At 38.3% G+C, this 22,560-nt stretch overlaps 33 non-coding genes across 33 annotated transcripts; all 33 read left to right on the top strand.

Annotated features, from left to right (window-relative positions):
- Positions 1-765: 765 nt before the first annotated feature.
- On the top strand, positions 766-867 carry Trnaf-gaa. The gene has a single exon. It is a non-coding gene; the product is annotated as a tRNA-Phe (tRNA).
- A 377-nt stretch (positions 868-1,244) lies between these two features.
- Positions 1,245-1,316, top strand: Trnae-uuc. The gene has a single exon. It is a non-coding gene; the product is annotated as a tRNA-Glu (tRNA).
- Positions 1,317-2,511: 1,195 nt separating this feature from the next.
- On the top strand, positions 2,512-2,583 carry Trnae-uuc. The gene has a single exon. It is a non-coding gene; the product is annotated as a tRNA-Glu (tRNA).
- Positions 2,584-2,689: 106 nt separating this feature from the next.
- Positions 2,690-2,791, top strand: Trnaf-gaa. Its single transcript has one exon. It is a non-coding gene; the product is annotated as a tRNA-Phe (tRNA).
- Positions 2,792-3,702: 911 nt separating this feature from the next.
- Trnae-uuc lies at positions 3,703-3,774 on the top strand. The gene has a single exon. It is a non-coding gene; the product is annotated as a tRNA-Glu (tRNA).
- Positions 3,775-3,880: 106 nt separating this feature from the next.
- On the top strand, positions 3,881-3,982 carry Trnaf-gaa. Its single transcript has one exon. It is a non-coding gene; the product is annotated as a tRNA-Phe (tRNA).
- A 1,183-nt stretch (positions 3,983-5,165) lies between these two features.
- On the top strand, positions 5,166-5,267 carry Trnaf-aaa. The gene has a single exon. It is a non-coding gene; the product is annotated as a tRNA-Phe (tRNA).
- A 545-nt stretch (positions 5,268-5,812) lies between these two features.
- Positions 5,813-5,884, top strand: Trnae-uuc. Its single transcript has one exon. It is a non-coding gene; the product is annotated as a tRNA-Glu (tRNA).
- A 182-nt stretch (positions 5,885-6,066) lies between these two features.
- Positions 6,067-6,168, top strand: Trnaf-gaa. Its single transcript has one exon. It is a non-coding gene; the product is annotated as a tRNA-Phe (tRNA).
- A 432-nt stretch (positions 6,169-6,600) lies between these two features.
- Trnaf-gaa lies at positions 6,601-6,702 on the top strand. The gene has a single exon. It is a non-coding gene; the product is annotated as a tRNA-Phe (tRNA).
- A 1,244-nt stretch (positions 6,703-7,946) lies between these two features.
- Positions 7,947-8,018, top strand: Trnae-uuc. The gene has a single exon. It is a non-coding gene; the product is annotated as a tRNA-Glu (tRNA).
- Positions 8,019-8,199: 181 nt separating this feature from the next.
- On the top strand, positions 8,200-8,301 carry Trnaf-gaa. The gene has a single exon. It is a non-coding gene; the product is annotated as a tRNA-Phe (tRNA).
- A 967-nt stretch (positions 8,302-9,268) lies between these two features.
- Positions 9,269-9,370, top strand: Trnaf-gaa. The gene has a single exon. It is a non-coding gene; the product is annotated as a tRNA-Phe (tRNA).
- A 432-nt stretch (positions 9,371-9,802) lies between these two features.
- Trnaf-gaa lies at positions 9,803-9,904 on the top strand. Its single transcript has one exon. It is a non-coding gene; the product is annotated as a tRNA-Phe (tRNA).
- Positions 9,905-11,148: 1,244 nt separating this feature from the next.
- On the top strand, positions 11,149-11,220 carry Trnae-uuc. The gene has a single exon. It is a non-coding gene; the product is annotated as a tRNA-Glu (tRNA).
- A 181-nt stretch (positions 11,221-11,401) lies between these two features.
- Trnaf-gaa lies at positions 11,402-11,503 on the top strand. Its single transcript has one exon. It is a non-coding gene; the product is annotated as a tRNA-Phe (tRNA).
- A 712-nt stretch (positions 11,504-12,215) lies between these two features.
- On the top strand, positions 12,216-12,287 carry Trnae-uuc. The gene has a single exon. It is a non-coding gene; the product is annotated as a tRNA-Glu (tRNA).
- A 207-nt stretch (positions 12,288-12,494) lies between these two features.
- Trnaf-gaa lies at positions 12,495-12,596 on the top strand. The gene has a single exon. It is a non-coding gene; the product is annotated as a tRNA-Phe (tRNA).
- A 429-nt stretch (positions 12,597-13,025) lies between these two features.
- On the top strand, positions 13,026-13,127 carry Trnaf-gaa. The gene has a single exon. It is a non-coding gene; the product is annotated as a tRNA-Phe (tRNA).
- A 433-nt stretch (positions 13,128-13,560) lies between these two features.
- Positions 13,561-13,662, top strand: Trnaf-gaa. The gene has a single exon. It is a non-coding gene; the product is annotated as a tRNA-Phe (tRNA).
- Positions 13,663-14,038: 376 nt separating this feature from the next.
- On the top strand, positions 14,039-14,110 carry Trnae-uuc. Its single transcript has one exon. It is a non-coding gene; the product is annotated as a tRNA-Glu (tRNA).
- Positions 14,111-14,217: 107 nt separating this feature from the next.
- Trnaf-gaa lies at positions 14,218-14,319 on the top strand. Its single transcript has one exon. It is a non-coding gene; the product is annotated as a tRNA-Phe (tRNA).
- A 181-nt stretch (positions 14,320-14,500) lies between these two features.
- Positions 14,501-14,572, top strand: Trnae-uuc. The gene has a single exon. It is a non-coding gene; the product is annotated as a tRNA-Glu (tRNA).
- Positions 14,573-16,037: 1,465 nt separating this feature from the next.
- Positions 16,038-16,139, top strand: Trnaf-gaa. Its single transcript has one exon. It is a non-coding gene; the product is annotated as a tRNA-Phe (tRNA).
- A 799-nt stretch (positions 16,140-16,938) lies between these two features.
- Trnaf-gaa lies at positions 16,939-17,041 on the top strand. Its single transcript has one exon. It is a non-coding gene; the product is annotated as a tRNA-Phe (tRNA).
- Positions 17,042-17,476: 435 nt separating this feature from the next.
- Trnaf-gaa lies at positions 17,477-17,578 on the top strand. Its single transcript has one exon. It is a non-coding gene; the product is annotated as a tRNA-Phe (tRNA).
- A 716-nt stretch (positions 17,579-18,294) lies between these two features.
- Positions 18,295-18,366, top strand: Trnae-uuc. The gene has a single exon. It is a non-coding gene; the product is annotated as a tRNA-Glu (tRNA).
- A 741-nt stretch (positions 18,367-19,107) lies between these two features.
- On the top strand, positions 19,108-19,210 carry Trnaf-gaa. Its single transcript has one exon. It is a non-coding gene; the product is annotated as a tRNA-Phe (tRNA).
- A 1,252-nt stretch (positions 19,211-20,462) lies between these two features.
- Trnae-uuc lies at positions 20,463-20,534 on the top strand. The gene has a single exon. It is a non-coding gene; the product is annotated as a tRNA-Glu (tRNA).
- A 207-nt stretch (positions 20,535-20,741) lies between these two features.
- On the top strand, positions 20,742-20,843 carry Trnaf-gaa. Its single transcript has one exon. It is a non-coding gene; the product is annotated as a tRNA-Phe (tRNA).
- Positions 20,844-21,275: 432 nt separating this feature from the next.
- On the top strand, positions 21,276-21,377 carry Trnaf-gaa. The gene has a single exon. It is a non-coding gene; the product is annotated as a tRNA-Phe (tRNA).
- A 713-nt stretch (positions 21,378-22,090) lies between these two features.
- On the top strand, positions 22,091-22,162 carry Trnae-uuc. The gene has a single exon. It is a non-coding gene; the product is annotated as a tRNA-Glu (tRNA).
- A 207-nt stretch (positions 22,163-22,369) lies between these two features.
- Trnaf-gaa lies at positions 22,370-22,471 on the top strand. The gene has a single exon. It is a non-coding gene; the product is annotated as a tRNA-Phe (tRNA).
- Positions 22,472-22,560: the final 89 nt, after the last annotated feature.

Raw genomic sequence — 22,560 nt, 5'->3', positions numbered from 1 at the left:
GGATTTCTGTTTTTCACCCAGACTGCCAGGGTTCTACTACCGGTATGGGAAAAAATGCATTTTTTTAAATCTAGAAGTTCTTACTTTTATAATTAGATAAAGTTTTGATTATTGCGAAAAAACAATGGCGAGGAAGAGCAGTCCTTCTTTGGTTGCCATTTTGCGCACTTTTTATTTTTTCATACAAAATTCATCATATTTACGCCCGAGCAGACTAATGCTGAACATGAACGTGCCGAAAAAACTCAGTTGAGAGAGCGTCAGACTGAAGATCTGAAGGTCCCTGGTTCAACCCGGAGAGTTTGTAGGAACTCTGAAAAATCGCGGTTTTCGGCATTTTTTTAAACCATTTTTGTTGACTGGAGCTCTTTCACAGTCAAGACACGGCAGACATGTTTGTTAAGTATGGCACAAATATGAGCTTGATAAATTTATGGAGAAAACATCATCGAATCATAATACTATTCTTCGCGCTGTATTTAGTCAAGAAAACATTTCCTAAGGTAAGCAGATATCCCATATGGTCTAGCGGTTAGGATTTCTGGTTTTCACCAAGACTGCCCGGGTTCGACTCCCGGTATGGGAAAAATGCATTTTTTTAAATCTAGAAGGTATTACTTTTATAATTAGATAAAGTGTTGATTATTGCGCAAAAACAATGGCGAGGAAGAGCAGTGCTTCTTTGGTTGCCATTTTGCGCAAAATGTTTTTGCATTCAAAATTCATCATATTTAAGCCCGAGCAGACTAAGTCTGGACATGAACAACCGAAATAGCTCAGTTGTGAGAGCATCAGACTGAAGATCTGAAGGTCCCTGGTTCAATCCGGAGAGTTTGTAATAATTATGAAAAATCCCGGGTTTCGGCATTTTTTAAACCATTTTTGTTAACTGGAGCTCTTTCACAGTCAAGACACGGCAGACATGTTTGTAAAGAATGGCACAAATATGAGCTTGATAAACTTATGGAGAAAACATCATCGTATCATAATACTATTCTTCGCAATGTATTTAATCAAGAAAACATTTCCTAAGGTGAGCAGATATATATCACATATGGTCTACCGGTTAGGATTTCTGGTTTTCACCCAGACGGCCCGGGTTCGACTCCCGGTATGGGAAAAACGCATTTTTTTAAATCTAGAAATTCGTATATATTCATGATACATGTTATATGATATATGTTTATGATACTATTCTTCGCCCTGTATTTAATCAAGAAAACATTTCGTAAGGTGAGCAGATATCCCATATGGTCTAGCGGTTAGGATTTCTGGTTTTCAACCAGACGGCCCGGGTTCTACTCCCGGTATGGGAAAAACGCATTTTTTTAAATCTAGAATGTCTTACTTTTATAATTAGATAAAGTTTTGATTATTGCGCAAAAACAATGGCGAAGAAGAGAAGTCCTTCTTTGTTTGACATTTTGCGCACTTTTTAGTTTTTCATACAAAATTCATCATATTTAAGCCCGAGCAGACGAAGTCTGGACATGAACGTGCCGAAATATCTCAGTTGGGAGAGCGTCCGACTGAAGATCTGAAGGTCCCTGGTTCAATCAGGAGAGTTTGTAGGAACTCTGAACATCCCCGTTTTTCGGCATTTCTTTAAACCATTTTTGTTGACTGTAGCTCTTTCACAGTCAAGACACGGCAGACATGTTTGTAAAGAATCGTACAAATATGAGCTTGATAAATTTATGGAGAAAACATCATCGTATCTTAATACTATTCTTCGCGCTGTGTTTAATCAAGAAAACATTTCCTAAGGTGAGCAGATATCCCATATGGTCTAGCGGTTAGGATTTCTGGTTTTCACCCAGACTGCCAGGGTTCTACTACCGGTATGGGAAAAAATGCATTTTTTTAAATCTAGAAGTTCTTACTTTTATAATTAGATAAAGTTTTGATTATTGCGAAAAAACAATGGCGAGGAAGAGCAGTCCTTCTTTGGTTGCCATTTTGCGCACTTTTTATTTTTTCATACAAAATTCATCATATTTACGCCCGAGCAGACTAATGCTGAACATGAACGTGCCGAAAAAACTCAGTTGAGAGAGCGTCAGACTGAAGATCTGAAGGTCCCTGGTTCAACCCGGAGAGTTTGTAGGAACTCTGAAAAATCGCGGTTTTAGGCATTTTTTTAAACCATTTTTGTTAACTGGAGCTCTTTCACTGTCAAGACACGGCTTACATGTTTGTAAAGTATGGCACAAATATGAGTTTGATGAATTTATGGAGAAAACATCATCGTATCATGATACTATTATTCGCGCTGTTAATAAGAAAGAAAACATTACCTAAGGTGAACAGATATCCCATATGGTCTAGCGGTTAGGATTTCTGGTTTTCACCCAGACTGCCCGGTTTCTACTCCTGGTATAAGAAAAATGCATTTTTTTTTAAATCTAGAAATTCGTATATATTCATGATACATGTTATATGATATATGTTTATGATACTATTCTTCGCCCTGTATTTAATCAAGAAAACATTTCCTAAGGTGAGCAGATATCCCATATGGTCTAGCGGTTAGGATTTCTGGTTTTCACCCAGACTGCCCGGTTTCGACTCCCGGTATGGGAAAAATGCATTTTTTTAAATCTAGAAGGTCTGACTTTTATAAAAAAAATTTTCTCATTCAAAATTCATCATATTTAAGCCCGAGCAGACTATGTCTGGACATGAACGTGCAGAAATAGCTCAGTTGGGAGAGCGTCAGACTGAAGATCTGAAGGTCCCTGGTTCAATCCGGAGAGTTTGTAGTTACTCTGAAAAATCCCGGGTTTCGGCATTTTTTAAACCATTTTTTTTTGACTGGAGCTCTTTCACAGTCAAGACACGGCAGACATGTTTGTTAAGTATGGCACAAATATGAGCTTGATAAATTTATGGAGAAAACATCATCGAATCATAATACTATTCTTTGCGCTGTATTTAGTCAAGAAAACATTTCCTAAAGTGAGCAGATATCCCATATGGTCTAGCGGTTAGGATTTCTGGTTTTTACTCAGACTGCCCGGGTTCTACTACCGGTATGGGAAAAAATGCATTTTTTTAAATCTAGAAGTTCTTACTTTTATAATTAGATAAAGTTTTGATTATTGCGAAAAAACAATGGCGAGGAAGAGCAGTCCTTCTTTGGTTGCCATTTTGCGCACTTTTTATTTTTTCATACAAAATTCATCATATTTACGCCCGAGCAGACTAATGCTGAACATGAACGTGCCGAAAAAACTCAGTTGAGAGAGCGTCAGACTGAAGATCTGAAGGTCCCTGGTTCAACCCGGAGAGTTTGTAGGAACTCTGAAAAATCGCGGTTTTAGGCATTTTTTTAAACCATTTTTGTTAACTGGAGCTCTTTCACTGTCAAGACACGGCTTACATGTTTGTAAAGTATGGCACAAATATGAGTTTGATGAATTTATGGAGAAAACATCATCGTATCATGATACTATTATTCGCGCTGTTAATAAGAAAGAAAACATTACCTAAGGTGAACAGATATCCCATATGGTCTAGCGGTTAGGATTTCTGGTTTTCACCCAGACTGCCCGGTTTCTACTCCTGGTATAAGAAAAATGCATTTTTTTTTAAATCTAGAAATTCGTATATATTCATGATACATGTTATATGATATATGTTTATGATACTATTCTTCGCCCTGTATTTAATCAAGAAAACATTTCCTAAGGTGAGCAGATATCCCATATGGTCTAGCGGTTAGGATTTCTGGTTTTCACCCAGACTGCCCGGTTTCGACTCCCGGTATGGGAAAAATGCATTTTTTTAAATCTAGAAGGTCTGACTTTTATAAAAAAAATTTTCTCATTCAAAATTCATCATATTTAAGCCCGAGCAGACTATGTCTGGACATGAACGTGCAGAAATAGCTCAGTTGGGAGAGCGTCAGACTGAAGATCTGAAGGTCCCTGGTTCAATCCGGAGAGTTTGTAGTTACTCTGAAAAATCCCGGGTTTCGGCATTTTTTAAACCATTTTTTTTTTACTGGAGCTCTTTCACAGTCAAGACACGGCAGACATGTTTGTTAAGTATGGCACAAATATGAGCTTGATAAATTTATGGAGAAAACATCATCGAATCATAATACTATTCTTTGCGCTGTATTTAGTCAAGAAAACATTTCCTAAAGTGAGCAGATATCCCATATGGTCTAGCGGTTAGGATTTCTGGTTTTTACTCAGACTGCCCGGGTTCTACTCCCGATATGGGAAAAATGCATTTTTTTTAAATCTAGGTCTTACTTTTATAATTAGATAAAGTTTTGATTATTGCGCAAAACCAATGGCGAGGAATAGCAGTCCTTTTTTGGTTGCCATTTTGCGCACATTTTTTTTTTCATTCAAAATTCATCATATTTAAGCCCGAGCAGACTAAGGCTAGACATGAACGTGCCGAAATAGCTCAATTGGGAGAGCGTCAGACTAAAGATCCGAAGGTCCCCGGTTCAATCCGGTGAGTTTGTAGTAACTCTGAACAATCACGGGTTTCGGTATTTTTTTAAACCATTTTTGTTGCCTGGAGCTCTTTCACAGTCAAGACACATGCAGACATGTTTGTGAAGTATTGCACATATATGAGTTTGATAAATTTATTAGAGGTAACATAATCGTATCATGATACTATTCTTCGCGCTGTATTTAATCAAGAAAACATTTCCTAAGGTAAGCAGATATCCCATATGGTCTAGCGGTTAGGATTTCTGGTTTTCACCAAGACTGCCCGGGTTCGACTCCCGGTATGGGAAAAATGCATTTTTTTAAATCTAGAAGGTATTACTTTTATAATTAGATAAAGTGTTGATTATTGCGCAAAAATAATGGCGAGGAAGAGCAGTGCTTCTTTGGTTGGCATTAGGCGCACCTTTTATTTTGCCATTTAAAATTCGTCATACTTAAACCCGATGAGACTGTTGCTGGACTTGAACGTGCCGAAATAGCTCAGTTTGGATAGCGTCAGACTGAAGATCTGAATGTTCCTGATTCAATCCGTAGACTTTGTAGGAACTCTGAACAATCCCGGGTTTCGGCATTTTTTTAAACCATTTTTGTTGACTCGAGCTCTTTCACAGTAAAGACACGACTCACATGTTTGTAAAGTATGGCACAAATATGAGTTTGATAAATTTATGGAGAAAACATGAACGTGCCGAAATAGCTCAGTCGGGAGAGCGTCAGACTAAAGATCTAAAGGTCCCTGGTTTAATACAGATAGTTTGTAGGAACTCTGAACAATCCCGGGTTTCGGCATTTTTTAAACCATATTTGTTGAGTCGTGCTCTTTCACAGTTAAGACACGGCTTACATGTTTTTAAAGTATGGCACAATTATGAGTTTGATAAATTTATGAAGAAAACATCACCGTATCATGATACTATTCTTCCCGCTTTTATTAATCAAGAAAACATTACCTAAGGTGAGCAGATATCCCATATGGTCTATCGGTTAGGATGTGTGGTTTTCACCCAGACAGGTTCAACTTCCGGTATGGGACAAATGCATTTTTTTAAATCTAGAAGGTCTTATTTTTAAAATCAGATAAAGTTTTGATAATTGCGAAAAAACAATGGCGACTAAAAGCAATCCTTCATAGGTTGACATTTTGCGCACTTTTTATATTTGTTAAACCATTATTGTTGACTGTAGCTCTTTCACAGTCAAGACACGGCAGACATGTTTGTAAAGAATGGTACAAATATGAGCTTGATAAATTTATGGAGAAAACATCATCGTATCATAATACTATTCTTCGCGCTGTATTTAATCAAGAAAACAATTCCTAAGGTGAGCAGATATCCCATGTGGTCTAGCGGTTAGGATTTCTGGTTTTCACCCAGATGGCCCGGGTTCGACTCCCGGTATGGGAAAAAATACATTTTTTTAAATCTAGAAGGTCTTACTTTTATAATTAGATAAAGATTTGATTATTGCGCAAAAACAATTGCGAGGAAGAGCAGTCCTTCTTTGGATGCCATTTTGGCACTTTTTATTTTTTCATACAAAATTCTTTATATTTAAGCCCGAGCAGACTAATTCTGGACAAGAACGTGCCGAAATAGCTCAGTTGGGAGAGCGTCAGACTGAAGATCCGAAGGTCCCTGGTTCAATCCGGAGAGTTTGTAGGAACTCTGAAAAATCCCGGGTTTCGGCATTTTTTTAAACCATTTTTGTTAACTGGAGCTCTTTCACAGTCAAGACACGGCAGACATGTTTGTAAAGTGTGGCACATATATGAGCTTAATGAATTTATGGAGAAAACATCATCGTATCATGATACTATTCTTCGCGCTGTTAATAAGCGAGAAAACATTTCCTAAGTTGAGCAGATATCCCATATGGTCTAGCGCTTAGGATTTCTGGTTTTCACCCAGACGGCCCTTGTTCGACTCCCTGTATGGGAAAAATGCATTTTTTTAAATCTAGAAGGTCTTACTTTTATAATTAGAAAAAGTTTTGATTATTGCGCAAAAACAATGGCGAAGAAGAGCAGTCCTTCTTTGTTTGACATTTTGCGCACTTTTTAGTTTTTCATACAAAATTCATCATATTTAAGCCCGAGTAGACGAAGTCTGGACATGAACTTGCCAAAATAGCTCAGTTGGGAGAGCGTCAGCCTGAAGATCTGAAGGTCCCTGGTTCAATCCATAGAGTTTGTAGGAACTCTGATTATTTCCGGGTTTCGGCATTTCTTTAAACCATTTTTGTTGACTGTGGCTCTTTCACAGTCAAGACACGGCAGACATGTTTGTAAAGAATGGTACAAATATGAGCTTGATAAATTTATGGAGAAAACATCATCGTATCATAATAGTATTCTTCGCGCTGTATTTAATCAAGAAAACATTTCCTAAGGTGAGCAGATATCCCATATGGTCTAGCGGTTAGGATTTCTGGTTTTCACCCAGACTGCCAGGGGTCGACTCCCGGTATGGGAAAAATGCATTTTTTTAAATCTAGAAGTACTTACTTTTATAATTAGATAAAGTTTTGATTATTGCGCAAAAACAATGGCGAGGAAGAGCAGTCCTTCTTTGTTTGACATTTTGCGCACTTTTTATTTTTTTGTACAAAATTTATCATATTTAAGCCCGAGCAGACTAAGTCTGGACATGAACGTGCCGAAAAAGCGCAGTAGGGAGAGCGTCAGACTGAAGATCTGAAGGTCCCTGGTTCAATCCGGAGAGTTTGTAGGAACTCTGAAAAATCCCGGGTTTCGGCATATTTTTAAACCATTTTTGTTGACTGGAGCTCTTTGACAGTCAAGACACGGCAGACATGTTTTTAAAGTATGGCACAAATATGAGCTTGATAAATTTATGGAGAAAACCTCATCGTATCATGATACTATTTTTCGCGCTGTTAATAAGCAAGAAACGATTTCCTAAGTTAAGCAGATATCCCATATGGTCTAGCGGTTAGGATTTCTGGTTTTCACCCAGACTGCCAGAGTTCGACTCCCGGTAAGGAAAATCTCTTTTATTTTAATCTAGAAGTTCTTACCTATTTAATTAGAAAAAGTTTCGACTATTGCGCAAAAACAATGGCGAAGAAGAGCAGTCCTTCTTTGGTTGCCATTTTGGCCCTTTTTATTTTTTCATTCAAAATTCATCATATTTAAGCCCGAGCAGACTAAGTCTGGACATGAACGTGCCGAAATAGCTCAGTTGGGAGAGCGTCAGACTGAAGATCAGAAGGTCCCTGGTTCAATCCAGAGAGTTTGTGGGAACTCTGAAAAGTCCCGGTTTTTGGCAATTCTTTAAACCATTTTTGTTGACTGGAGCTCTTTCACAGTCAAGACACGGTAGACATGTTTGTAAAGAATGGCACAAATATGAGCTTGATAAATTTATGGAGAAAACATCATCGTATCATGATACTATTCTTCGCGCTGTATTTAATCAAGAAAACATTTCCTAAGGTGAGCAGATATCCCATATGGTATAGCGGTTAGGATTTCTGGTTTTCACCCAGAAGGCCAGGGTTCGACTCCCGGTATGGAAAAAATTCCTTTTTTAAATCTAGAAGGTCTTACTTTTATAATTAGAAAAAGTTTTGATTATTGCGCAAAAACAATGGCGAAGAAGAGCAGTCCTTCTTTGTTTGACATTTTGCGCACTTTTTATTTTTTCATACAAAATTCATAATATTTAAGCCCGAGCAGACGAAGTCTGGACGTGAACTTGCCGAAATAGCTCAGTTGGGAGAGCGTCAGACTGAAGATCTGATAGTCCCTGGTTCAATCCGAAGAGTTTGTAGGAACTCTGAACATTCCCGGGTTTCGGCAATTTTTTAAACCATTTTTGTTGACTGGAGCTCTTTCACAGTCAAGACACGGCAGACATGTTTGTAAAGAATGGTACAAATATGAGCTTGATAAATTTATGGAGAAAACATCATCGTATCATAATACTATTCTTCGCGCTGTATTTAATCAAGAAAACATTTCCTAAGGTGAGCAGATATCCCATATGGTCTAGCGGTTAGGATTTCTGCTTTTCACCCAGACTGCCAGGGTTCGACTCCCGGTATGGGAAAAAATGCATTTTTTTAAATCTAGAAGTTCTTACTTTTATATTTAGATAAAGTTTTGATTATTGCGCAAAAACAATGGCGAAGAAGAGCAGTCCCTCTTTGGTTGCCATTTTGCCCACTTTTTATTTTTTTATTCAAAATTCATCATATTTAAGCCCGAGCAGACTAAGTCTGGACATGAACGTGCCGAAAAAGCGCAGTAGGGAGAGCGTCAGACTGAAGATCTGAAGGTCCCTGGTTCAATCCGGAGAGTTTGTAGGAACTCTGAACATTCCCGGGTTTCGGCAATTTTTTAAACCATTTTTGTTGACTGGAGCTCTTTCACAGTCAAGACACGGCAGACATGTTTGTAAAGAATGGTACAAATATGAGCTTGATAAATTTATGGAGAAAACATCATCGTATCATAATACTATTCTTCGCGCTGTATTTAATCAAGAAAACATTTCCTAAGGTGAGCAGATATCCCATATGGTCTAGCGGTTAGGATTTCTGCTTTTCACCCAGACTGCCAGGGTTCGACTCCCGGTATGGGAAAAAATGCATTTTTTTAAATCTAGAAGTTCTTACTTTTATAATTAGATAAAGATTTGATTATTGCGCAAAAACAATTGCGAGGAAGAGCAGTCCTTCTTTGGATGCCATTTTGGCACTTTTTATTTTTTCATACAAAATTCTTTATATTTAAGCCCGAGCAGACTAATTCTGGACAAGAACGTGCCGAAATAGCTCAGTTGGGAGAGCGTCAGACTGAAGATCCGAAGGTCCCTGGTTCAATCCGGAGAGTTTATAGGAACTCTGAAAAATCCCGGGTTTCGGCATTTTTTTAAACCATTTTTGTTAACTGGAGCTCTTTCACAGTCAAGACACGGCAGACATGTTTGTAAAGTGTGGCACATATATGAGCTTAATAAATTTATGGAGAAAACATCATCGTATCATGATACTATTCTTCGCGCTGTTAATAAGCGAGAAAACATTTCCTAAGTTGAGCAGATATCCCATATGGTCTAGCGCTTAGGATTTCTGGTTTTCACCCAGACGGCCCGGGTTCGACTCCCTGTATGGGAAAAATGCATTTTTTTAAATCTAGAAGGTCTTACTTTTATAATTAGAAAAAGTTTTGATTATTGCGCAAAAACAATGGCGAAGAAGAGCAGTCCTTCTTTGTTTGACATTTTGCGCACTTTTTAGTTTTTCATACAAAATTCATCATATTTAAGCCCGAGTAGACGAAGTCTGGACATGAACTTGCCAAAATAGCTCAGTTGGGAGAGCGTCAGCCTGAAGATCTGAAGGTCCCTGGTTCAATCCATAGAGTTTGTAGGAACTCTGATTATTTCCGGGTTTCGGCATTTCTTTAAACCATTTTTGTTGACTGTGGCTCTTTCACAGTCAAGACACGGCAGACATGTTTGTAAAGAATGGTACAAATATGAGCTTGATAAATTTATGGAGAAAACATCATCGTATCATAATAGTATTCTTCGCGCTGTATTTAATCAAGAAAACATTTCCTAAGGTGAGCAGATATCCCATATGGTCTAGCGGTTAGGATTTCTGGTTTTCACCCAGACTGCCAGGGGTCGACTCCCGGTATGGGAAAAATGCATTTTTTTAAATCTAGAAGTACTTACTTTTATAATTAGATAAAGTTTTGATTATTGCGCAAAAACAATGGCGAGGAAGAGCAGTCCTTCTTTGTTTGACATTTTGCGCACTTTTTATTTTTTTGTACAAAATTTATCATATTTAAGCCCGAGCAGACTAAGTCTGGACATGAACGTGCCGAAAAAGCGCAGTAGGGAGAGCGTCAGACTGAAGATCTGAAGGTCCCTGGTTCAATCCGGAGAGTTTGTAGGAACTCTGAAAAATCCCGGGTTTCGGCATATTTTTAAACCATTTTTGTTGACTGGAGCTCTTTGACAGTCAAGACACGGCAGACATGTTTTTAAAGTATGGCACAAATATGAGCTTGATAAATTTATGGAGAAAACCTCATCGTATCATGATACTATTTTTCGCGCTGTTAATAAGCAAGAAACGATTTCCTAAGTTAAGCAGATATCCCATATGGTCTAGCGGTTAGGATTTCTGGTTTTCACCCAGACTGCCAGAGTTCGACTCCCGGTAAGGAAAATCTCTTTTATTTTAATCTAGAAGTTCTTACCTATTTAATTAGAAAAAGTTTCGACTATTGCGCAAAAACAATGGCGAAGAAGAGCAGTCCTTCTTTGGTTGCCATTTTGGCCCTTTTTATTTTTTCATTCAAAATTCATCATATTTAAGCCCGAGCAGACTAAGTCTGGACATGAACGTGCCGAAATAGCTCAGTTGGGAGAGCGTCAGACTGAAGATCAGAAGGTCCCTGGTTCAATCCAGAGAGTTTGTGGGAACTCTGAAAAGTCCCGGTTTTTGGCAATTCTTTAAACCATTTTTGTTGACTGGAGCTCTTTCACAGTCAAGACACGGTAGACATGTTTGTAAAGAATGGCACAAATATGAGCTTGATAAATTTATGGAGAAAACATCATCGTATCATGATACTATTCTTCGCGCTGTATTTAATCAAGAAAACATTTCCTAAGGTGAGCAGATATCCCATATGGTATAGCGGTTAGGATTTCTGGTTTTCACCCAGAAGGCCAGGGTTCGACTCCCGGTATGGAAAAAATTCCTTTTTTAAATCTAGAAGGTCTTACTTTTATAATTAGAAAAAGTTTTGATTATTGCGCAAAAACAATGGCGAAGAAGAGCAGTCCTTCTTTGTTTGACATTTTGCGCACTTTTTATTTTTTCATACAAAATTCATCATATTTAAGCCCGAGCAGACGAAGTCTGGACGTGAACTTGCCGAAATAGCTCAGTTGGGAGAGCGTCAGACTGAAGATCTGATAGTCCCTGGTTCAATCCGAAGAGTTTGTAGGAACTCTGAACATTCCCGGGTTTCGGCAATTTTTTAAACCATTTTTGTTGACTGGAGCTCTTTCACAGTCAAGACACGGCAGACATGTTTGTAAAGAATGGTACAAATATGAGCTTGATAAATTTATGGAGAAAACATCATCGTATCATAATACTATTCTTCGCGCTGTATTTAATCAAGAAAACATTTCCTAAGGTGAGCAGATATCCCATATGGTCTAGCGGTTAGGATTTCTGCTTTTCACCCAGACTGCCAGGGTTCGACTCCCGGTATGGGAAAAAATGCATTTTTTTAAATCTAGAAGTTCTTACTTTTATATTTAGATAAAGTTTTGATTATTGCGCAAAAACAATGGCGAAGAAGAGCAGTCCCTCTTTGGTTGCCATTTTGCCCACTTTTTATTTTTTTATTCAAAATTCATCATATTTAAGCCCGAGCAGACTAAGTCTGGACATGAACGTGACGAAATAGCTCAGTTGGGAGAGCGTCAGACTGACGATCTGAAGGTCCTTGGTGCAATCCGGAGAGTTTGTAGGAACTCTGAACAATCCCGGGTTTCGACATTTCTTTAAACCATTTTTGTTGACTGTAGATTTTCACAGTCAAGACACGGCAGACATGTTTGTAAAGTATGGCACAAATATGAGCTTAATAAATTTATGGAGAAAACATCACCGTATCATGATACTATTCTTTGCTCTGTTAATAAGCAAGAAAACATTTTCTAAGTTAAGCAGATATCCCATATGGTCTAGCGGTTAGGATTTCTGGTTTTCACCCAGACTGCCAGGGTTCGACTCCCGGTACGGGAAAATCTCTTTTATTTTAATCTAGAAGTTCTTACCGATTTAATTAGATAAAGTTTCGACTATTGCGCAAAAACAAAGTTTTGAATATTGCGCAAAAAACAATGGCGAGGAAGAGCAGTCTTTTTTTGGTTGCCATTTTGGCACTTTTTATTTTTTCATTCAAAATTCATCATATTTAAGCCCGAGCAGACTAAGTGTGGACATGAACGTGCCGAAATAGCTCAGTTGGGAGAGCGTCAGACTGAAGATCTGAAGGTCCCTGGTTCAATCCGGAGAGTTTGTAGGAACTCTGAAAAATCCCGGGTTTCGGCATTTCTTTAAACCATTTTTGTTAACTGGAGCTCTTTCACAGTCAAGACACGGCAGACATGTTTGTAAAGTATGGCACATATATGAGCTTAATAAATTTATGGAGAAAACATCATCGTATCATGATACTATTCTTCGCGCTGTTAATAAGCAAGAAAACATTTCCTAAGTTGAGCAGATATCCCATATGGTCTAGCGGTTAGGATTTCTGGTTTTCACCCAGACGGCCCGGGTTCTACTCAAGGTATGGGAAAAATGCATTTTTTTTAATCTAGAAGGTCTTACTTTTATAATTAGAAAAAGTTTTGATTATTGCGCAAAAACAATGGCGAAGAAGAGCAGTCCTTCTTTGTTTGACATTTTGCGCACTTTTTTTGTCATACAAAATTCATCATATTTAAGCCCGAGCAGACGAAGTCTGGACGTGAACTTGCCGAAATAGCTCAGTTGGGAGAGCGTCAGACTGAAGATCTGAAGGTCCCTGGTTCAATCCGGAGAGTTTGTAGGAACTCTGAACATTCCCGGGTTTCGGCAATTTTTTAAACCATTTTTGTTGACTGGAGCTCTTTCACAGTCAAGACACGGCAGACATGTTTGTAAAGAATGGTACAAATATGAGCTTGATAAATTTATGGAGAAAACATCATCGTATCATAATACTATTCTTTGCGCTGTATTTAATCAAGAAAACATTTCCTAAGGTGAGCAGATATCCCATATGGTCTAGCGGTTAGGATTTCTGCTTTTCACCCAGACTGCCAGGGTTCGACTCCCGGTATGGGAAAAAATGCATTTTTTTAAATCTAGAAGTTCTTACTTTTATATTTAGATAAAGTTTTGATTATTGCGCAAAAACAATGGCGAAGAAGAGCAGTCCTTCTTTGGTTGCCATTTTGCCCACTTTTTTTTTTTTTATTCAAAATTCATCATATTTAAGCCCGAGCAGACTAAGTCTGGACATAAACGTGCCGAAATAGCTCAGTTGGGAGAGCGTCAGACAGAAGATCTGAAGGTCCCTGGTTCAATCCGGAGAAATTGTAGCAACTCTGAAAAATCCCGGGTTTCGGCATTTTTTTAAACCATTTTTGTTAACTTGAGCTCTTTCACAATCAAGACACGGCAGACATGTTTGTAAAGTATGGCACAAATATGAGCTTGATAAATTTATGGAGAAAACATGATCGTATCATGATACTATTATTCGCGCTGTTAATAAGAAGGAAAACATTACCTAAGGTGAACAGATATCCCATATGGTCTAGCGGTTAGGATTTCTGGTTTTCACCCAGACTGCCAGGGTTCTACTCCTGGTATAAGAAAAATGCATTTTTTTTAAAATCTAGAAATTCGTATATATTCATGATACATGTTATATGATATATGTTTATGATACTATTCTTCGCCCTGTATTTAATCCAGAAAACATTTCCTAAGGTGAGCAGATATCCCATATGGTCTAGCGGTTAGGATTTCTGGTTTTCACCCAGACCGCCCGGGTTCGACTCCCGGTATGGGAAAAATGCATTTTTTTAAATCTAGAAGGTCTGACTTTTATAAAAAAAAATTTTCTCATTCAAAATTCATCATATTTAAGCCCGAGCAGACTATGTCTGGACATGAACGTGCAGAAATAGCTCAGTTGGGAGAGCGTCAGACTGAAGATCTGAAGGTCCCTGGTTCAATCCGGAGAGTTTGTAGTTACTCTGAAAAATCCCGGGTTTCGGCATTTTTTAAACCATTTTTTTTGACTGGAGCTCTTTCACAGTCAAGACACGGCAGACATGTTTGTTAAGTATGGCACAAATATGAGCTTGATAAATTTATGGAGAAAACATCATCGAATCATAATACTATTCTTCGCAATGTATTTAATCAAGAAAACATTTCCTAAGGTGAGCAGATATATATCCCATATGGTCTACCGGTTAGGATTTCTGGTTTTCACCCAGACGGCCCGGGTTCGACTCCCGGTATGGGAAAAACGCATTTTTTTAAATCTTGAAGGTCTTACTTTTATAATTAGATAAAGTTTTGATTATTGCGCAAAAACAATGGCGAAGAAGAGCAGTCCTTTTTTGTTTGACATTTTGCGCACTTTTTAGTTTTTCATACAAAATTCATCATATTTAAGCCCGAGCAGACGAAGTCTGGACATAAACGTGCCGAAATATCTCAGTTGGGAGAGCGTCCGACTGAAGATCTGAAGGTCCCTGGTTCAATCCGGAGAGTTTGTAGGAACTCTGAACATCCCCGTTTTTCGGCATTTCTTTAAACCATTTTTGTTGACTGTAGCTCTTTCACAGTCAAGACACGGCAGACATGTTTGTTAAGTATGGCACAAATATGAGCTTGATAAATTTATGGAGAAAACATCATCGAATCATAATACTATTCTTCGCGCTGTATTTAGTCAAGAAAACATTTAATAAAGTGAGCAGATATCCCATATGGTCTAGCGGTTAGGATTTCTGGTTTTTACTCAGACTGCCCGGGTTCTACTCCCGATATGGGAAAAAGGCATTTTTTTAAATCTAGGTCTTACTTTTATAATTAGATAAAGTTTTGATTATTGCGCAAAACCAATGGCGAGGAAAAGCAGTCCTTTTTTGGTTGCCATTTTGCGCACATTTTTTTTTCATTCAAAATTCATCATATTTAAGCCCGAGCAGACTAAGGCTGGACATGAACGTGCCGAAATAGCTCAATTGGGAGAGCGTCAGACTAAAGATCCGAAGGTCCCCGGTTCAATCCGGTGAGTTTGTAGTAACTCTGAACAATCACGGGTTTCGGTATTTTTTTAAACCATTTTTGTTGCCTGGAGCTCTTTCACAGTCAAGACACATGCAGACATGTTTGTGAAGTATGGCACATATATGAGTTTGATAAATTTATTAGAGGTAACATAATCGTATCATGATACTATTCTTCGCGCTGTATTTAATCAAGAAAACATTTCCTAAGGTAAGCAGATATCCCATATGGTCTAGCGGTTAGGATTTCTGGTTTTCACCAAGACTGCCCGGGTTCGACTCCCGGTATGGGAAAAATGCATTTTTTTAAATCTAGAAGGTATTACTTTTATAATTAGATAAAGTGTTGATTATTGCGCAAAAACAATGGCGAGGAAGAGCAGTGCTTCTTTGGTTGGCATTAGGCGCACCTTTTATTTTGCCATTTAAAATTCGTCATACTTAAACCCGATGAGACTGTTGCTGGACTTGAACGTGCCGAAATAGCTCAGTTTGGATAGCGTCAGACTGAAGATCTGAATGTTCCTGATTCAATCCGTAGACTTTGTAGGAACTCTGAACAATCCCGGGTTTCGGCATTTTTTTAAACCATTTTTGTTGACTCGAGCTCTTTCACAGTAAAGACACGACTCACATGTTTGTAAAGTATGGCACAAATATGAGTTTGATAAATTTATGGAGAAAACATGAACGTGCCGAAATAGCTCAGTCGGGAGAGCGTCAGACTGAAGATCTAAAGGTCCCTGGTTTAATCCAGATAGTTTGTAGGAACTCTGAACAATCCCGGGTTTCGGCATTTTTTAAACCATATTTGTTGAGTCGTGCTCTTTCACAGTAAAGACACGGCTAACATGTTTTTAAAGTATGGCACAATTATGAGTTTGATAAATTTATGAAGAAAACATCATCGTATCATGATACTATTCTTCCCGCTTTTATTAATCAAGAAAACATTACCGAAGGTGAGCAGATATCCCATATGGTCTATCGGTTAGGATGTGTGGTTTTCACCCAGACAGCTTCAACTTCCGGTATGGGACAAATGCATTTTTTTAAATCTAGAAGGTCTTATTTTTAAAATCAGATAAAGTTTTGATAATTGCGCAAAAACAATGGCGACTAAAAGCAATCCTTCATAGGTTGACATTTTGCGCACTTTTTATATTTGTTAAACCATTATTGTTGACTGGAGCTCTTTCACAGTCAAGACACGGCAGACATGTTTGTAAAGAATGGTACAAATATGAGCTTGATAAATTTATGGAGAAAACATCATCGTATCATAATACCATTCTTCGCGCTGTATTTAATCAAGAAAACATTTCCTAAGGTGAGCAGATATCCCATATGGACTAGCGGTTAGGATTTCTGGTTTTCACCCAGACGGCACGGGTTGTACTCCCGGTATGGGAAAAATGCATTTTTTTAAATCTAGAAGGTCATACTTTTATAATTAGATAAAGTTTTGATTATTGCGCAAAAACAATGGCAAAGAAGAGCAGTCCTTCTTTGGTTGCCATTTTGCGCACTTTTTATTTTTTCATTCAAAATTCATCATATTTAAGCCCGAGCAGACTAAGGCTGGACATGAACGTGCCGAAATAGCTCAGTTGGGAGAGCGTCAGACTGAAGATCTGAAGGTCCTTGGTGCAATTCCGCAGAGTTTGTAGGAACTCTGAACAATCCCGGGTTTCGGCATTTCTTTAAACCATTTTTGTTGACTGGAGCTCTTTCACAGTCAAGACGCGGCAGACATGTTTGTAAAGAATGGCACAAATATGAGCTTGATAAATTTATGGAGAAAACATCATCGTATCATAATACTATTCTTCGCAAGGTATTTAATCAAGAAAACATTTCCTAAGGTGAGCAGATATATATCCCATATGGTCTAGCGGTTAGGATATCTGGTTTTCACTCAGACGGACCGGATGCGACTCCCGGTATGGGAAAAATGCATTTTTTTAAATCTAGAAGTTCTTACTTTTATAATTAGATAAAGTTTTGATTATTGCGCAAAAACAATGGCGAGGAAGAGCAGTCCTTCTTTGGTTGCCATTTTGGCACTTTTTATTTTTTCATACAAAATTCTTCATATTTAAGCCCGAGCAGACTAAGTGTGGACATGAACGTGCCGAAATAGCTCAGTTGGGAGAGCGTCAGACTGAAGATCTGAAGGTCCCTGGTTCAATCCGGAGAGTTTGTAGGAACTCTGAAAAATCCCGGGTTTCGGCATTTTTTTAAACCATTTTTGTTAACTGGAGCTCTTTCACAGTCAAGACGCGGCAGACATGTTTGTAAAGAATGGCACAAATATGAGCTTGATAAATTTATGGAGAAAACATCATCGTATCATAATACTATTCTTCGCAATGTATTTAATCAAGAAAACATTTCCTAAGGTGAGCAGATATATATCCCATATGGTCTAGCGGTTAGGATATCTGGTTTTCACTCAGACGGATCGGATGCGACTCCCGGTATGGGAAAAATGCATTTTTTTAAATCTTGAAGGTCTTACTTTTATAATTAGATAAAATTTTGATTATTGCGCAAAAACAATGGCGAAGAAGAGCAGTCCTTCTTTGTTTGCCATTTTGCGCACTTTTTATTTTTTCATTCAAAATTCATCATATTTAAGCCCGAGCAGACTAAGTCTGGACATGAACGTGCCGAAATAGCTCAGTTGGGAGAGCGTCAGACTGAAGATCTGAAGGTCCTTGGTGCAATCCGGAGAGTTTGTAGGAACTCTGAACAATCCCGGGTTTTGACATTTCTTTAAACCATTTTTGTTGACTGTAGCTCTTTCACAGTCAAGACACGGCAGACATGTTTGTAAAGTATGGCACAAATATGAGCTTAATAAATTTATGGAGAAAACATCACCGTATCATGATACTATTCTTCGCGCTGTTAATAAGCAAGAAAACATTTCCTAAGTTGAGCAGATATCCCATATGGTCTAGCGGTTAGGATTTCTGGTTTTCACCCAGACTGCCAGGGTTCGACTCCCGGTACGGGAAAATCTCTTTTATTTTAATCTAGAAGTTCTTACCGATTTAATTAGATAAAGTTTCGACTATTGCGCAAAAACAAAGTTTTGAATATTGCGCAAGAAACAATGGCGAGGAAGAGCAGTCTTTCTTTGGTTGCCATTTTGGCACTTTTTATTTTTTCATTCAAAATTCATCATATTTAAGCCCGAGCAGACTAAGTCTGGACATGAACGTGTCGAAATAGCTCAGTTTGGATAGCGTCAGACTGAAGATCTGAAGGTCCCTGGTGCAATCTGGAGAGTTTGTAATAACTCTGAAAAATACCGGGTTTCGGCATTTTTTTAAACCATTTTTGTTAACTGGAGCTCTTTCACAGTCAAGACACGGCAGACATGTTTGTAAAGAATGGCACAAATATGAGCTTGATAAATTTATGGAGAAAACATCATCGTATCATAATACCATTCTTCGCGCTGTATTTAATCAAGAAAACATTTCCTAAGGTGAGCAGATATCCCATATGGACTAGCGGTTAGGATTTCTGGTTTTCACCCAGACGGCACGGGTTGTACTCCCGGTATGGGAAAAATGCATTTTTTTAAATCTAGAAGGTCTTACTTTTATAATTAGATAAAGTTTTGATTATTGCGCAAAAACAATGGCAAAGAAGAGCAGTCCTTCTTTGGTTGCCATTTTGCGCACTTTTTATTTTTTCATTCAAAATTCATCATATTTAAGCCCGAGCAGACTAAGGCTGGACATGAACGTGCCGAAATAGCTCAGTTGGGAGAGCGTCAGACTGAAGATCTGAAGGTCCTTGGTGCAATTCCGCAGAGTTTGTAGGAACTCTGAACAATCCCGGGTTTCGGCATTTCTTTAAACCATTTTTGTTGACTGGAGCTCTTTCACAGTCAAGACGCGGCAGACATGTTTGTAAAGAATGGCACAAATATGAGCTTGATAAATTTATGGAGAAAACATCATCGTATCATAATACTATTCTTCGCAAGGTATTTAATCAAGAAAACATTTCCTAAGGTGAGCAGATATATATCCCATATGGTCTAGCGGTTAGGATATCTGGTTTTCACTCAGACGGACCGGATGCGACTCCCGGTATGGGAAAAATGCATTTTTTTAAATCTAGAAGTTCTTACTTTTATAATTAGATTAAGTTTTGATTATTGCGCAAAAACAATTGCGAGGAAGAGCAGTCCTTCTTTGGTTGCCATTTTGGCACTTTTTATTTTTTCATACAAAATTCTTCATATTTAAGCCCGAGCAGACTAAGTCTGGACATGAACGTGCCGAAATAGCTCAGTTGTTAGAGCGTCAGTATGAAGATCTGAAGGTCCCTGGTTCAATCCGGAGAGTTTGTAGAAACTCTGAAAAATCCCGGGTTTCGGCATGTTTTTAAACCATTTTTGTTAACTGGAGCTCTTTCACAGTCAAGACGCGGCAGACATGTTTGTAAAGAATGGCACAAATATGAGCTTGATAAATTTATGGAGAAAACATCATCGTATCATAATACTATTCTCCGCAATGTATTTAATCAAGAAAACATTTCCTAAGGTGAGCAGATATATATCCCATATGGTCTAGCGGTTAGGATATCTGGTTGTCACTCAGACGGACCGGGTGCGACTCCCGGTATGGTAAAAATGCATTTTTTTAAATCTAGAAGGTTTTACTCTTATAATTAGATAAAGTTTTGATTATTGCGCAAAAACAATGGCGAAGAAGAGCAGTCCTTCTTTGGTTGCCATTTTGCGCACTTTTTATTTTTTTACTCAAAATTCATCATATTTAAGCCCGAGCAGACTAAGTCTGGACATGAACGTGACGAAATAGCTCAGTTGGGAGAGCGTCAGACTGACGATCTGAAGGTCCTTGGTGCAATCCGGAGAGTTTGTAGGAACTCTGAACAATCCCGGGTTTCGACATTTCTTTAAACCATTTTTGTTGACTGTAGATTTTCACAGTCAAGACACGGCAGACATGTTTGTAAAGTATGGCACAAATATGAGCTTAATAAATTTATGGAGAAAACATCACCGTATCATGATACTATTCTTTGCGCTGTTAATAAGCAAGAAAACATTTTCTAAGTTAAGCAGATATCCCATATGGTCTAGCGGTTAGGATTTCTGGTTTTCACCCAGACTGCCAGGGTTCGACTCCCGGTACGGGAAAATCTCTTTTATTTTAATCTAGAAGTTCTTACCGATTTAATTAGATAAAGTTTCGACTATTGCGCAAAAACAAAGTTTTGAATATTGCGCAAAAAACAATGGCGAGGAAGAGCAGTCTTTTTTTGGTTGCCATTTTGGCACTTTTTATTTTTTCATTCAAAATTCATCATATTTAAGCCCGAGCAGACTAAGTGTGGACATGAACGTGCCGAAATAGCTCAGTTGGGAGAGCGTCAGACTGAAGATCTGAAGGTCCCTGGTTCAATCCGGAGAGTTTGTAGGAACTCTGAAAAATCCCGGGTTTCGGCATTTTTTTAAACCATTTTTGTTAACTGGAGCTCTTTCACAGTCAAGACACGGCAGACATGTTTGTAAAGTATGGCACATATATGAGCTTAATAAATTTATGGAGAAAACATCATCGTATCATGATACTATTCTTCGCGCTGTTAATAAGCAAGAAAACATTTCTTAAGTTGAGCAGATATCCCATATGGTCTAGCGGTTAGGATTTCTGGTTTTCACCCAGACGGCCCGGGTTCTACTCAAGGTATGGGAAAAATGCATTTTTTTTAATCTAGAAGGTCTTACTTTTATAATTAGAAAAAGTTTTGATTATTGCGCAAAAACAATGGCGAAGAAGAGCAGTCCTTCTTTGTTTGACATTTTGCGCACTTTTTAGTTTTTCATACAAAATTCATCATATTTAAGCCCGAGCAGACGAAGTCTGGACGTGAACTTGCCGAAATAGCTCAGTTGGGAGAGCGTCAGACTGAAGATCTGAAGGTCCCTGGTTCAATCCGGAGAGTTTGTAGGAACTCTGAACATTCCCGGGTTTCGGCAATTTTTTAAACCATTTTTGTTGACTGGAGCTCTTTCACAGTCAAGACACGGCAGACATGTTTGTAAAGAATGGTACAAATATGAGCTTGATAAATTTATGGAGAAAACATCATCGTATCATAATACTATTCTTCGCGCTGTATTTAATCAAGAAAACATTTCCTAAGGTGAGCAGATATCCCATATGGTCTAGCGGTTAGGATTTCTGCTTTTCACCCAGACTGCCAGGGTTCGACTCCCGGTATGGGAAAAAATGCATTTTTTTAAATCTAGAAGTTCTTACTTTTATAATTAGATAAAGTTTTGATTATTGCGCAAAAACAATGGCGAAGAAGAGCAGTCCTTCTTTGGTTGCCATTTTGCCCACTTTTTATTATTTTATTCAAAATTCATCATATTTAAGCCCGAGCAGACTAAGTCTGGACATAAACGTGCCGAAATAGCTCAGTTGGGAGAGCTTCAGACAGAAGATCTGAAGGTCCCTGATTCAATCCGGAGAGTTTGTAGCAACTCTGAAAAATCCCGGGTTCCGGCATTTTTTTAAACCATTTTTGTTAACTGGAGCTCTTTCACTGTCAAGACACGGCAGACATGTTTGTAAAGAATGGCACAAATATGAGCTTGATAAATTTATGGAGAAAACATCATCGTATCATAATACTATTCTTCGCGCTGTATTTAATCAAGAAAACATTTCCTAAGGTGAGCAGGTATCCCATATGGTCTAGCGGTTAGGATTTCTGGTTTTCACCCAGACGGCCCGGGTTCGACTCCCGTTATGGGAAAATCTCTTTTATTTTAATCTAGAAGTTCTTACCGATTTAATTAGATAAAGTCTCGACTATTGCGCAAAAACAAAGTTTTGATTATTGCGCAAAAACAATGGCGAGGAAGAGCAGTCCTTCTTTGGTTGCCATTTTGGCACTTTTTAATTTTTTCATTCAAAATTCATCATATTTAAGCCCGAGCAGACTAAGTGTGGAAATGAACGTGCCGAAAAAGCTCAGTTGGGAGAGCGTCAGACTGAAGATCTGAAGGTCCCTGGTTCAATCCGGAGAGTTTGTAGGAACTCTGAAAAATCCCGGGTTTCGGCATTTTTTTAAACCATTTTTGTTAACTGGAGCTCTTTCACAGTCAAGACACGGCAGACATGTTTGTAAAGTGTGGCACATATATGAGCTTA

Source organism: Nematostella vectensis, chromosome 11 (genome assembly GCF_932526225.1).
Source record: "Nematostella vectensis chromosome 11, jaNemVect1.1, whole genome shotgun sequence".
NCBI classification, from domain to species: Eukaryota; Metazoa; Cnidaria; class Anthozoa; order Actiniaria; family Edwardsiidae; genus Nematostella; species Nematostella vectensis.
Note: the sequence above shows the minus strand (reverse complement) of the source record. Positions and strands in the feature narration are given on the sequence as shown.